Source organism: Pongo abelii, chromosome 2 (genome assembly GCF_028885655.2).
Source record: "Pongo abelii isolate AG06213 chromosome 2, NHGRI_mPonAbe1-v2.0_pri, whole genome shotgun sequence".
In the NCBI taxonomy this organism is placed as follows: Eukaryota; Metazoa; Chordata; class Mammalia; order Primates; family Hominidae; genus Pongo; species Pongo abelii.
In genome coordinates this window covers 124,176,766-124,190,549 of record NC_085928.1, presented here as the reverse complement: position 1 = coordinate 124,190,549, position 13,784 = coordinate 124,176,766, and positions in this window count along the sequence as shown.

The window sequence follows — 13,784 nt, the reverse complement described above, 5'->3', positions numbered from 1 at the left end:
AAAGCTAGCAATAAAAAAATTCATCTTTAGTTTCAATTGATTTCCCTCTCCACATGCAAGGACATAAAGCTTCTTTCCTCAGGACTCAGTACCTTAAAGTCTTAAATTGACTCACAGAGTTGTGTTAGATTTTATTAATGAACAAATAAAAAGGAATGTAGGGTACAGGAAACCTGATTATGGCCATAGATACAGCTATTTTCTCCTCTATCATATATCATAAATAAAGTTAATATTTTGACGTTCATCTGAGTAATCTATTTATCTATTCCTTATTTCTGAACCTAGAGAGGCAAGAGAGAAGTGTTATTTATTGTTTCATAAAACTTCCAATTAGTGAATCAACTGGGAACCTTGATAGATAGTTATAAGCACTGATATTTAGAGACTGAGATAGTCCATGGAATCCATGGAGACATGATGGGTATTGGTTCAATCAGGGCAGGAAGATGAGACTTTAAGCTTCAGTGTTTCATAAACTCAAGCTTCTCTGTTTATTTTATCTTGTTAATTCACAATAGCTTCCATGGTGATTATGCAGCTGTTTTTTAATAAGTGTGAGCCGTGGGACCTCCGCAAGTTCCTTTGACTGTTTATATGGGCACAAATTGGCTTTAGCAGGGACTATATCAACATTCATTCATTCAAATGCACAAATACTTGATGAGGACTCACTAAGTGCCAGGCACTGCTCTGAGTTCCTAGAACACATCAGGGAACAAAGAGTAGATAAAGGTAAAGAGGAACAGGAATTTCACAGGTTAGAGGAGGGTTTCCAATATAAAAACTATAAGACATGACAGAGATGGTCACTGTATAATGATAAAGAGGTCAATTCTTCAAGAGAATATAACAATTTTACACATATATGCACCCAACAGTGGAGCACCCAGATATATACAGGAAACATTGTTAGAGCTAAAGAGAGATATAGGCCTCAAAACAATAATAGCTGGAGACAACACCCCACTTTCAGCGTTGTAGAGGTTCCTCAGACAGAAAATCAGCAAAGAAACATCAAACTATGTCTTTTGATTGGAGTGTTTAGTCCATTTACATTCAATGTTATTAATGATAAGTAAGGACTTATTCCTTCATTCCTGTCTTCCTCTAGTGAAGATAATTTTCTCTGGTGATATTATTTAGTTTCTTGCTTTATATTTTTTGTGTATCCATTGTATTTTTTTTTTGGTTTGAGGTTACCATGAGGCTTGCAAATACTATCTTATAACCCGTTATTTTAACCAATAACAACTTAACACTATTTGCATAAAGAAGCAAAAAGAAAACTATTAAAACTCACCTTACCTTTGTACCCTGCTTTTTAACATTTTGTTTTTTCTATTTATATATTACGTACTGACTATGTCTTGAAAAGTTGTTGTAGTTGTTGTTTTGGATTCGTTCATCGTTTAGTCTTTCTATGTAGGATAAGAGTAGTTTATACACCACAGTTATAGTGTTATAATATTCTGTGTTTTTCTGCATACTTACTATTATGAGTGAGTTTTGTACCTTCAGGTAATTATTTATTGCTCATTAATGTCCTTTTCTTTCTGATTGAGTTATTCCCTTTAGCATTTCTTGTAGGACAGGTCTAGTATTGATGAAATTCCTCAGCTTTTGTTTGTCTGGGTATGTCTTTATTACTTCTTCATGATTAAAGAATATTTTCACAAGATACACTATGCTAGGGCAAGTTATTTTTCCTTCAGCACTTTAAATATATCATGACACTCTCTCCTGGCCTGTAAAATTTCCAGAGAAAAGTCTGCTACCAGACATACTGGAGCTCCATTGTTTATTATTTGTTTCTTTTCTATTACTGCTTTTAGGATTCTTTCTTTATCCTTGATCTTTGGGAGTTTTATTACTGAATGCCTTGAGGTAGTCTGCTTTGTGTTAAATTTCCTTGGTGTTCTAGAACCTACTTGTACTTAGATATTGATATCTTCCTCTAGGTTTGGGAACTTCTCTGTCATTATCCCTTTTAATAAATTTTCTACCCCTATCTGTTTCTCTACCTCCTCTTTAAGGCCAAGAACTCTTGGATTTACCCTTTAGAGCCTATTTTCTAGATTCTGTAGACGTGCTTCATTGTTTTCTTTTGTCTCCTCTGTGTATTTTCAAATAGGCTGTCTTCAAGCTCACCTATTCTTTCTTCTGCTTGATATATTCTGCTGTGAAAGGACTCTGATGGATTCTTCAGTATGCCAGTTGCATTTTTCACCTCCAGAATTTCTGATTGATTCTTGTTAAATGTTTCAATCTCTTTGTTAAATTCATCTGATATAATTCTGAATTCTTTCATTGTTATCTTGAATTTGAGTTTCCTCAACACAGCTATTTTGAATTCTCTATCTGAAAAGTCACATATTTCTGTTCCTCCAGGATTGATTTCTGGTGCATTATTTATTTCACTTAGTAAGGTCATGTTTTCCAGGATGGTGTTGATGCTAGTAGATGTTCTCTGGTGTCTGGGCACTGAAGAGTTGGGCATTTATCATAGTCTTCACTGCCTGGGCTTATTTGTAGCCATCCTTCTTGGGAAGGCTTTCCAGATATTTGAAAGGACTTGGATATTGTAATCTAAGATGTTTCTACTTTATGGGGCACCCCAAGCTCAGTAATGTCCTGGTTCTTGTAGACTTGAAGAGGAATCACCTTGATAGTCTTGGACAAGATCCGACAGAATTCTATGGATTACCAGGCAGAGACTCTTCTCTTCCCTTACTTTCTCCCAAACATAGTCTCTCTCTTTTTTCTTGAAAACTTACATCTGGGGGTAGAGTGACACAAGTGGCCACCATCACTATGACTGACTGACCTGAAACCAGCACAGAGCTGGGTCTTGCCCAAGGGCTGCTGTAACCACTCCCTGGCTATTGCCAATGTTTGCTACAGGCCCTGGGTCTCTACGATCAGCAGGTGGCAAGGCCAGGCAGGCCTGTGTTCTTCCCTTCAGGGTGGCAAGCTCCCCCTGGTCCTGAGTGGGTCTAGAAGTACCCTCTGGGAGTCAAGGACAAAAGTCAAAAACTTTAGAAGTATACCTGGTATTATATTGTATTGCAGCTAAACTGGCACTCAAACCAGGAGATGTAGCCATTCCCACTCTTCTCTCCCCTTTCCAAAGGCAAACGAGCCTCACCCCATAGCCAACACTGCCTCTGGCCACAAGGAGTACTGCCAGACTGCCACTGATGTTCCCTTAAAGCCCAAGGTCTCTTAAGTCAGCTTGTGGTAAATGCTGTCTGGCCTGGGACTCATACTTTAGGGCAGTGGGTGCCCGTCTGACCCAAGGCAGGTCAAGAAATGCCATCTAAGGGTCAAGTCCTGGAATCAGGAACCCCGAGAGCCCGCTTGTTGCTCTACCTACCTGTGGCAGTCTTGGTACCTAAGGTGTAAGACAAAGTCCCCTTTTCTTTTCTCTCTGCTTTTTTCAAGCATAAAGACTTTTGCACCATAGCCACCATGGCTGGTAATGTGCTGAGTCTCACCTGAAGGCAGCAAGTCTCAGAGGCTCACCAAGTCCCTCAGTGTAGTACCTGGGTATTTCTGCTTGTTACTCAGGGCCCAAGGGCTCTTCAGTTAGCAGCAAAACCCAGGGGTCAAGGCAGCAGTTTCCCTTCTGAACTAGGGTGTTTCTAGAAATGCCATCTGGGAGCTAGGGCCGGGAATGGAGGCCTCATGACTCCAACCAGTACATTATCCTGCTGTGGCTGAGCTGTTTCTAGGAGGCAAGACAAAGTCTTCCCCATTCTTCCCTCTCCTGTCTTCAAGCTGAAGGAAGGAGTCTCTTTTGGAGCTACCAGCTGTGCAGCATAGGGTTAGGAAAGGGGTGATGCCAGCACTCCCTTGGGCTTCCCCAGCTGGTGTCTTAGTATGTTGTGTGCCCCCAAAAGTCCACTCTCTCTGGGCTTAATTCAGCCCTACAACTTGTCTAAGATTTGCAGTTCTTATGACCTAGACTGCCTTTCAAGTTTACTTGGAGACTGAGAGCACTTTGGCTGTCGATGGTCAGGTTTGTGGGCACTCAAGATCAGACCTCTGGGATCTGCAATTCGCCTCTGTCTAAGGCTGGTTGAAATCCTCCCTCTGTGGGTGGGAGTCAACTGAATTTGCTCTGGTTTTCCTTTCTGCTGTAACAGAAACAGCGCTGAGTTTAATGCCTCACAATTGCTGTGTTCTCCCTTCCCCAGTACAGTGTGTTCCCCTTCCAACCCACTACAGAGCCCAGAGAGGCTCCCTACACCATGCTGCTGATGTGGGGCGTGGGGGGTTGGGGGTTAGGGATTGTGGGGGTGTTGATAGGGGAGGTGTGGCATCAGCAATTCAGGTTGTTTTTTCTATCTCTTCAGTGCCTCCGTTAGCGATAGTAAATTAAAACCGGGTACTATGAGTGCTCACCTGATTTTTGGTTCTCGTGAAGGTGTTTTTTTCTGTGTGGATAGTTGTTAACTTAGTGTCCTTGCAGGAGGGATGATTGGAGGAGCTTTCTATTTTACCATTTTGTTCTGCCACTCCGACTACCAAAAGAAATATTTTTGTTTGATCAGAGACAGTGACTTGAGCTGCAAGGATATCTTCAAAGAAAGAGAGGTAAAATTTCAGAGAGTAAATAAAATGACTTCACAAGGATTTGAGACCCAAGAAAACATAGTCATGCATAGGAGGCTGAGGCAGGAGAATCATTTGAACCCGGGAGGCAGAGGTTGCAGTAAGCCAAGATCGCACCATTGCACTCCAGCCTGGGCAACAAGGGCGAAACTCCATTTCAAAAAAAATTAAAAAAAAAAATAGTCATATACTACATAACAACATTTCAGTCAACTATGAACTGCATATAAGACAGTAATCTCCTAAGATTATAATGGAGCTGCCATGTAGAGGTCTACCATTTTATACCATAGCTTTACCTTTTCTATGATTAGATATATATAGATACACATTTTTTTTTTACTATCGTGTTACAATTGCCTGCAATATTCAGTACAGTAACATGCTGTATAGGCTTGTAGCCTAGGAACAATAGGCCATATCATATAGCTTAAGTGTTTTTGCTCAAAGACAGAATGACTTAACAGCATATTTCTCAGAAGATATCCTCGTTCCTAAGCAATGCATGTCTATGCTGGGAAGTGCTTTTTAAAAGCTACAGATAGAATATCTACTATGCAAGTTTACAAAAAACTGTGTCTATGAAAATGGGGCCAGAAGAACCAAGGAGCTACAGAAAATGTAGACTAATTTGTAAAGATCAACAAAAGTTATGTCAAGTGTAAGTAGATAAGTTTTAATACACCACAGTTATTTTATTATAAGTGGGTTATAGGCATTGACTGATGTCTGAAGAAAATTCCTGAGAAGTTTATGGAATGAGAACTCCTAGGGACTAAGGGTGACCATATAATTTATTATCCAAACTGGGACACTTTCGAGACTGAAAAGGGGAATTATTAATAATGTATTAATTTCCTAGGGCTGCAGTAAATAATTACCACAAATTTGGTGACTTACAATAACATAAATTTGTTTTCTTATTGTTCTGGAAGCTACAAGTCTGAAATACAAATGTCAGCAGGTCTGTTCCTGCTCTGTAGTCTCTGGAGAAGAATTTATTCTTTCTTTTTCCTACTTTCTGGTAACTCCCAGCAATCCTAGATGTTCTTTGGCTTGTATTGATCGCTGTATCACTTCCATTTCTGTCTTTCTCTTCACATGGACTTCTATGTCTCTGTGTCTTCCCTTTCTGTCTCTTATAAGGACACTCATCATTGAATTTACAGTTTACCCCACCCTAATACAGGTTGGTCTCATCTTGGGATCTTTACCTTGATTACATCTGCAAATACCCTTATTTCAAATAAGGTCACATTATGTAGTTTGCAGTGGGCATATCTCTTTTTGAGGGGGACATTATTCAACCCACTACAAATAATTTCACCATGACAATAGGACTGTCCTGGGAAAACCAGGGATATATAATAGACCTAAAGAGAAAGTACAAGAAAGATAAGAACTATTTAAAAATAATGAATGACAGGACAATGATAGAACAGGCCCCGTCCTATGTTGGAGGCTAGTTGAATGGAGATTTTTTCTGAGTGAGAGTTCCTTACTACTTTGTTATAGATGCTGGTAACACAGTTGTTATATATTTGTAAAAATTCAGTGAACTATATGTGCATACTGTTTTCTGAATCTGAAACTCTACTTTTACTCTTTTTTTAAAGGCTCATACGTTTGTTTTTCTAACATATCTTCCTATATTATTTTCTTACTCATAAAGGTGAAGGAAGACAAGATTTCCTTGAACAATGGATGCATTTGGCTGACCAAATCTCAATATCTTCAGATCTCTAACATTAGTTGGTACTACATGGGGATACATTGGAAATAAGGCATCAATTCTGGGAAACATTTTGCTCAGCAAACTGAAACTCACTCTTAAGTAGATTATCTCAAAAGCAAGGCTTTTGGAAATCTCATTGTGGTTATAGATGCAAATTTAAAGCTAATGTTTTATCTACCAAATATAAAGCTCATGTTTTATCATCATTAGTCTGACTCATGTATCTATTCCTCAAATACCCCAAATTTGGCAGGGTTGGAGAGGAACATTATTAACTGGAAAGAAAGATGGGAAGCACTTGAGAGAAGATCTTAAATTACAAATTATAAAGACTGAGACATTTTTAGAAGGTTTGTAAGACTATTTGAGGGCAGAAGAGGATACTATTATGCAGTAGGCCTTCCCCTTCAAATCCCTGGTTCTAGGTAGAACAATTTATACCTCAGATTTTCATTTGTGCCTAAGGCATAGATAGTGGGCATGTAGGCAATTCAATAGTCATCCTACTCTCATGGGTTCAGAGGCAGGTGGCTTTACTACATTTCATGACAAAGGAGGCTATGTTGAGTTTAATACTTTGGTTCTGAGACATCATATGTAAATTTTATTCCTCAAAAAAAATTTTGAAATTTTTTTCTAGTCTTTTTCTCATTCAGTTTTGTTATTTACTTCCAAGTTGAGGAAAGTTTTTGAAATACTATTGGAAATTAATAGAGAATTAAGCATTATTACTAATTTAAGTAAATAAATGTCACTGGTATTCTCTTCTGACCTGGAGAGAATAGCAATGACATTTATTTATTTAAATACCAATAACATTTATTTATTTAAATGGTAAGGATACAAATCATTTGTTGTATTATTTTACAAAAAATAAATTAGAATTGTCACAATTTTATTTAAGATCTGATTCCTCTAACTCTGTCCCCACCCAACCTCTCTCTCTCACATTATTCCCCACAAAGAAGAACTTCCACCCTTAAACCTCCTACCAATGAGACTTCACACCCTTGCTGTTGGGAACACATATTGTACCCTGGTTATCATCTCATGTCTTTGTACTTGCTTGTCCCCAGCATGGGGTAGTCCTGGCCCAAATCTTCACATTGTTGGCTCTTCTATAGCATTCTATTGTCCTGTTTAATTTTCTTTATGGTATATGAAATTTTCTTATTTAATCATTTGTTCACTTATTTGTGTTAGAAAAACTGCATGAGAGAAGGTACATCAATATATGTCCAGCCCAGAGGAGTGGATTGGTAAATATATGATGAATGAATGTCCTCAGAAAAAGAAAATAAAATCTTTTTTTCTACCTTTTTTTTTTTCAGTTCAAGATTATAGCTCAGTGGCTAAAGAAGAGAAACTCCAGTGTTTTCCCACCTATAAATTAGCTTATGAGGCAATCAGAAAAAGACAAGACTTAAGAATAAAATAATAAAGATTACAAAGCAAAAATTTCTAATACCTAGAAAGAGGAACAAAGAATATATGTTGATGAAGAAATTAATCTACAGACATATCACGTTGAACTCGAGTAGGAGAAATTCTCATTTTCAAGGAAGGTCACAGAAGTGGAAAACACTTACTTTGAACTACTAATCCTGGAATTTCAGGCAAAATGCAATACAATTTAAGTTATTGAGTCAGAGAGAAATGGGCAGAAGGGATGGAATTCTCTTAAAAAGAATTTAGTGCTGGGATTGTTCTTACAGCAGAAAATGCTGTGCATGTTTGCAAATCAGGAAATGAAAGAGAATTCAGTTTTTCAGAACCTTCCTTACAAGGGGTTCTTACATGAGAACTTCCTAATGTTATTTTTAATAAGTGGTTATAATATAATAATGGTAATAACAATGATGAGTAATTATGATAGCAACTGTTCAATTTTTATGTAAAAGTATTTTAAAAGAGAGAAACTTAGAGGAGTTCTTTTTCCAACCCACTACAGATTAAATAGATCTCATCTCAGTTGAAAAAAATCACTTTAGAAAAAATGTCATCAGCTTCTGTATCTCTTTGGCAGATAAACTCTACAATTCCCTTTATAACCTCACACATCTGTCCATGAGTGGTGTACACACATTTGGACCTTTTCCACGCTTTCTGATTTGGGAAATGTCTAAAGAAGTTCCTTTGCGTGCTCAGGAACGCACTGACTGAAGAAACAGCACACTTACTCCTGGCAAGACTCTGAAATAATGGGTATCATGGCATGGTTTGGGAAAGTTGCTTGCCATGGAATGTGTGGTTCAGGCAAATCGTTTATCGTAACTTGCAACCCCTGTTCACCTTCCAACTGTCCTTTAATCAGACCTGTTTGTCCAGAATAGTGGTAAAGTGGTGGTTTGGAACCAGACAGCCTTAGTCTCAAATAAGACACACTGCATTTCAGAATATCAGTCTCTCTCTGTGTGGAGTGAGGAAAATAGTCCATCAAGGTTATAATACATATAAATCTTCTTGTTCATAGCTGATTTTCAATAAATATTACCCATTGTCATAAACTTCTAATGGAAACAGTACAAGAATGAAATCATAGTTCTCTTATCCATTTCCTTTGGGTGACCGTTTATGTTTTGTCTAATAAATTGCCAGAAAATCCCATTTTTAAAAAATGACAGATGGTCTGTTCTTTTTTAAATCACTGGTTATGAAGACTGAATTAATTGACTGTCTTACTCTTCTCTCCTCATTGTCCCAGAAATCAGATGCCTATGTTTTCAGCCCCAGTGGATTCCCAAATCTCAGGCCCCCCACCCACAAAAATAAAACATAGACAAAGACACGAAATGTATAACCAAGAATGTTTAGAAATCCTTCTTTCAAAATCATTGCTAATGACTTCATAATTACTCCAAGGGTTTGTCAAGCATGCATCACATGTGTTCACATTTGGGAACTGATTATTTCAAAACCATCTTATTTTGCTTTAGTGTTTTAGCTCCTTCAGATTTCTGCTGAAGATTTACTGAAGAAATACCAATTGGTGGCATTTTGATTAGTCAATTATGTTACATACTAGCCATTCATATGAAGAGTGTGGCAGGAAGATTTCCTCAAACAATACTCAGAAATGTGGAAGGTTTAATATAGTGATACTAAGGCCACAGTTTACTGTATCTTTGAATAGCACCTCTTAGAATACAATGCACTCTCACATGTCATTCATGATTCCACTAGTGCTAATAATTACACTGTGATGGAGTTATTATCAGCACCGTCTTAAAGGTCAATAATTGAGCCACCAGAAATCTCACACACTTGTCATCTAATGAGTGGCAGATCCTGCATTTAAACTCATGTAAAGTTAAAACATGCATACTCACTAAGAACCAGGGGCTTTACATATGATATTTATTCCTCAAGGCGACCATACAAGAAGGGTGACATTTTCTTAGATTTTGGAAAACTAAGACACTTGTCCTCAATATACATCTCTTGGCTGAAAGCACTTAGGTAAAAGGAGCATTCAGCGATTGGAAGGATAACAAGGTATCTCACCTAATCAAATAAAGGCTGAAAAAGCTAAATATATCAAATATAGGAGTGCAGTTGAGTCCCAGGAAGAGCTGAATATAGGAACTTGAATAATGCCAAGATGTTCTCTGGCTCATTTCCACATCTTATTCTGATAACTTCATTTTCTCTCAGTGAAGTTAGGCTTTCTTCATGTGGCGGGTACCAGTATCCCTAAGTCTCCTATGCCTCAGCTTCACCAGTAAAAATGAGAAGCTTTATTTTTTTCCCCTCAGATCCTTTAGTAAAAATCTAGGCGAATAACCTATTTGCTCAATTTGGTATAGGTGCCTAATAATGGACAAATTAATTGTGATCAGTGGGACAGGGCCATCTAGGAACATAGTGAGTTACTCTATCTATGACCACATCATTGGAGTGGGTAAAGAAAGGGGTGTTCTATTCTGAGAAGAAGGGGAAAACTCTAGGTAGGTAAAACAACAAATATCTGTCTCAAGACTGTAACATATCAGCCTGATCTTCTGCCTTATGGACCATAAGCCTCTTGAATCACATTTCCCATATTTATCAAAGGTGGATGAAGCCTGTTATTTAAAGAAAGTAAAGGTAGGGGGGAAAGGGGGAGGGGAGCAAGAGAGCTGGATCATGTTACATGTACTGCCATCTATGTCTTCACAACAATTTCTTTTATGGAAGAGGAAAGTGAGGCTCAGAGAAGTAACTTGTCCAGATTATAGAGCTATTAAGTGACAGAAGCAAGATTTGAACCCAAGTTGACTGCCTCCAGAGCCCATATCCATAACCACTAGCCCCGAAACCTCTCAACAAAAATGGAGAACAAGAAACCACTAGACAGAACAGGGAAGAGAAGCTGTTTTTTCAAGGCCATCCTGAGACTGATGTGCAATGGCCAAGCAACAGGGATTATAGAGGGCTCTGCTCTTGGCCAACTGTGTGATCTTGCACAAGTGCTTGACCTCCCTTAGCCTGTTTCTTCATTATCAAGAAAACAGATGGGACAGACTCAAACATTCCTAGAGTCTGTTATGCCATACAGTCAACTGCATCCAAAACCCCAGGGAGGTGGCTTCGATTCCTATTCTTTTTCTAAAACATAGTCCTTCTAGGTGAACTGGAGACTATGTGCTGAGATTCTTCCCAGGTTTGCCTCCCCAGCTGCATGTGGCACACACTAGGAGTGGTTAGATGATCTATTTTTTATGTATGTTTGTAGCCAGTTGCTCAGTTCCACTGTGATAAAATCATGAATCATGGTTACTGGATCTCAGTGAAGCAAATATGATGAGGCACGAAAAATTTCTCAGAACACATACCCCAGAGAGACTACAAATGAACCATTGCGTTATTGTTTTTTTTCAAATCATGAGATCATTCAGATTCTTTCACGCTTTTTCATGACAAACACTCTTTCATTCCCCAACTCATACACACCCCAAGTTCGGTCCTTGTCTTCCTACCCAAACTCTTACCTCAGGACAAACTTTGACTCAAATGCAGACCCTAATGTGTGATGCCTAGCCCATCTAGCCAGTAAGGTGAGGGCCAGAGCTGGCTACAAAAAGACAATCTTAATGAATCCTCTGCTGAATAGGAAATGTGCTCTGTTTGTGAAGCTAATTAACTGAATTCATTTAATTAAAAGATGGTGCTGAGAATTCTTTTTTCTTTCAGAAAAGGCTGAAGGAATTGAAGAGAAAAATCCTCACCCAATAGCATGCCCCTGACTATATGTCACTAGGAAGTCACAGCAAATGCTCTGAAGGTACTGAATATATGTTTCCAATTGCTTTTTAGCTTTGTAATTACAAGGATGTAAAAAACCTTGATTTGACTTTTTAATAACTTATGGTGAAACCCCATTGCCAGCACAAGCAAAGCAATTTCCACTATGCCTGTGGGACAGAACAGATCATGAAAGAGCAGTAGGATGGGAAAGTGGTTTATTTCCTCTCTTCTCCAGTATTCTATTTTGTCACTCATTTTCATTTCCTATTTTTAAATGCTAGCTAGTGAGCATCCAATTCTGTGTGCAGGGATTGTTTTCTGATTTCAAAGCCCTACAAGGCCAAACTCAAACAGGAACGGGGACTTATTTCAGCTAAGCTCTGGAGAGCATGGAAATGCAAGAGATTTTTATTTTCCTCATTGCATGTGTATTATTCATCATTCTCTGCTATTTCAGTGAATTTTAAGGACAAGGCAACGTGTTGATTCTGTCTTTCACCATTACTCAAATACCATTCAGGGGTGTTAATTTTGTTTCTTTTTTTATTTTCTTTGTGTAGGGTTTGTTTTTGCTGCTGTTTCTTGTTTGCTTGCTTATTTGTTTGCTTGTTTTTCTAATTTAATCTTCCCGAAGTTTATTTTTTTCTAAACAATAGCTCAAGTTTGTTTGTATTCACCTAAAAATAACCTAGAGCCCTTCAATAACTTCTTGGTCTACTACTGACAGTTCACTTCAAGAGGCAGTGTATACAATGAACTTTCAGTCCTGATATCCAGAACACTCATAGCTAATAATGAAACCCATGAGGTCTGCAAGGAGAGAAAAGCTATTGGGTTTGTTCCCAGTTTTTCTCACTCAGAGTTGTCCCACTTTCCTATGTTGGGGCTCTCTGGAATACAATTCAGAAGTTTGGAAGACATGTCTTTCAATCCCTAAATGGAGCATTGAACTCAACCCAGCCCAGATTAAGCTGCAAAGAGCTTCAAACTTCAGCAGCTGTGGGTTTCCCCTGCTCTTGTACCAAGGTGCTGTGAGCAATCAGCCAGCTATTGTATCTCCAGACCTGGGTGGATCTGAGAACAAAAGAAGTGCTTAACAGGGCTGTGCCGCCAACATGCCAAATGCCCAAACTTCCCCCAATAAATGGCCATTACACACTTCTATTCTCAGGAGAAGATAATATAAACCAAATACTACATGAACATCACCCAAAAAGATGCAAAGTCCAGATCAAGGTGGGAATGCTCATGACAGCAACAATTATAGAGGATAACAGAGGTCATATCTGATGTTATCTGAGAGGAGAGATGTTACTCCTATTCTTACTATGGTCCATTCAAGGGCATTCTGATGGGTATATACCTGATATAATACAGAAGCATGAAAGGAGCCCCACACGCAGCAAAATTGAAAAGAAAGAGAGGAAAAAGAAAAGGAGAAAAAGAAACAGGAAAAGTGGAAGGAGTGGACAATCCCACTTACCCAGGTAATAATTAGGACCTTTATAATTCCACTGGAAATGTATTCCTTCTGATTTTCAGTCTCCTTGGAGAGGTGAGCCTAAGGCCTCTTATGAAAGGTGTTAATGACTGACTCTTGTGAAAGTTTTTAATGATTGGAAGCAATGTTAGGAGTTTCCTGGGCTTTTGTGGAGAGCAGGGCCAGGACTGGTGTGAGGCAAGCCAGGTGCTTAGGGGGTAAAATTTGAGTAAAAAGTTAAAATTTAAGCAATTGCTCTCAGGTGCTTCCAGCAAGAGAGAATGAAAACAACTGAAACAGGAGTATCCAAAACAGTGGTTTTTAGAAAATAAGCTGTAACACCAAGAAGGAAAAGAAAGATGAAAAAATGAAGTGATTTGCCTAACACATGTAGCAAACTGAAAGAAAAGATCTTGTAAAACACAGATCTCCTGACTTCCAGTCTGGAAAAACTTACTTTACTTGTTTTTGTATTCTTTTGGATACATAATTTTTTTGTTTTATGCTGGTTATTGTAGTAATGTTTTATTATTTCTGTATCTTTTCTGTAATTTTCACATAATTGAAGTAGCTATGGCGTTGGGTAGGATGGATTGGATTCCAGTTTTACCTTATCGATTTATGTGACTTAAAAAAAATTATTTACCATACCTTAGTCACCATTCCTTATCTGCAAAATGAGGATGCTTCTAGAATTAAGTGAGATAACTTATATGAGTTTATTCA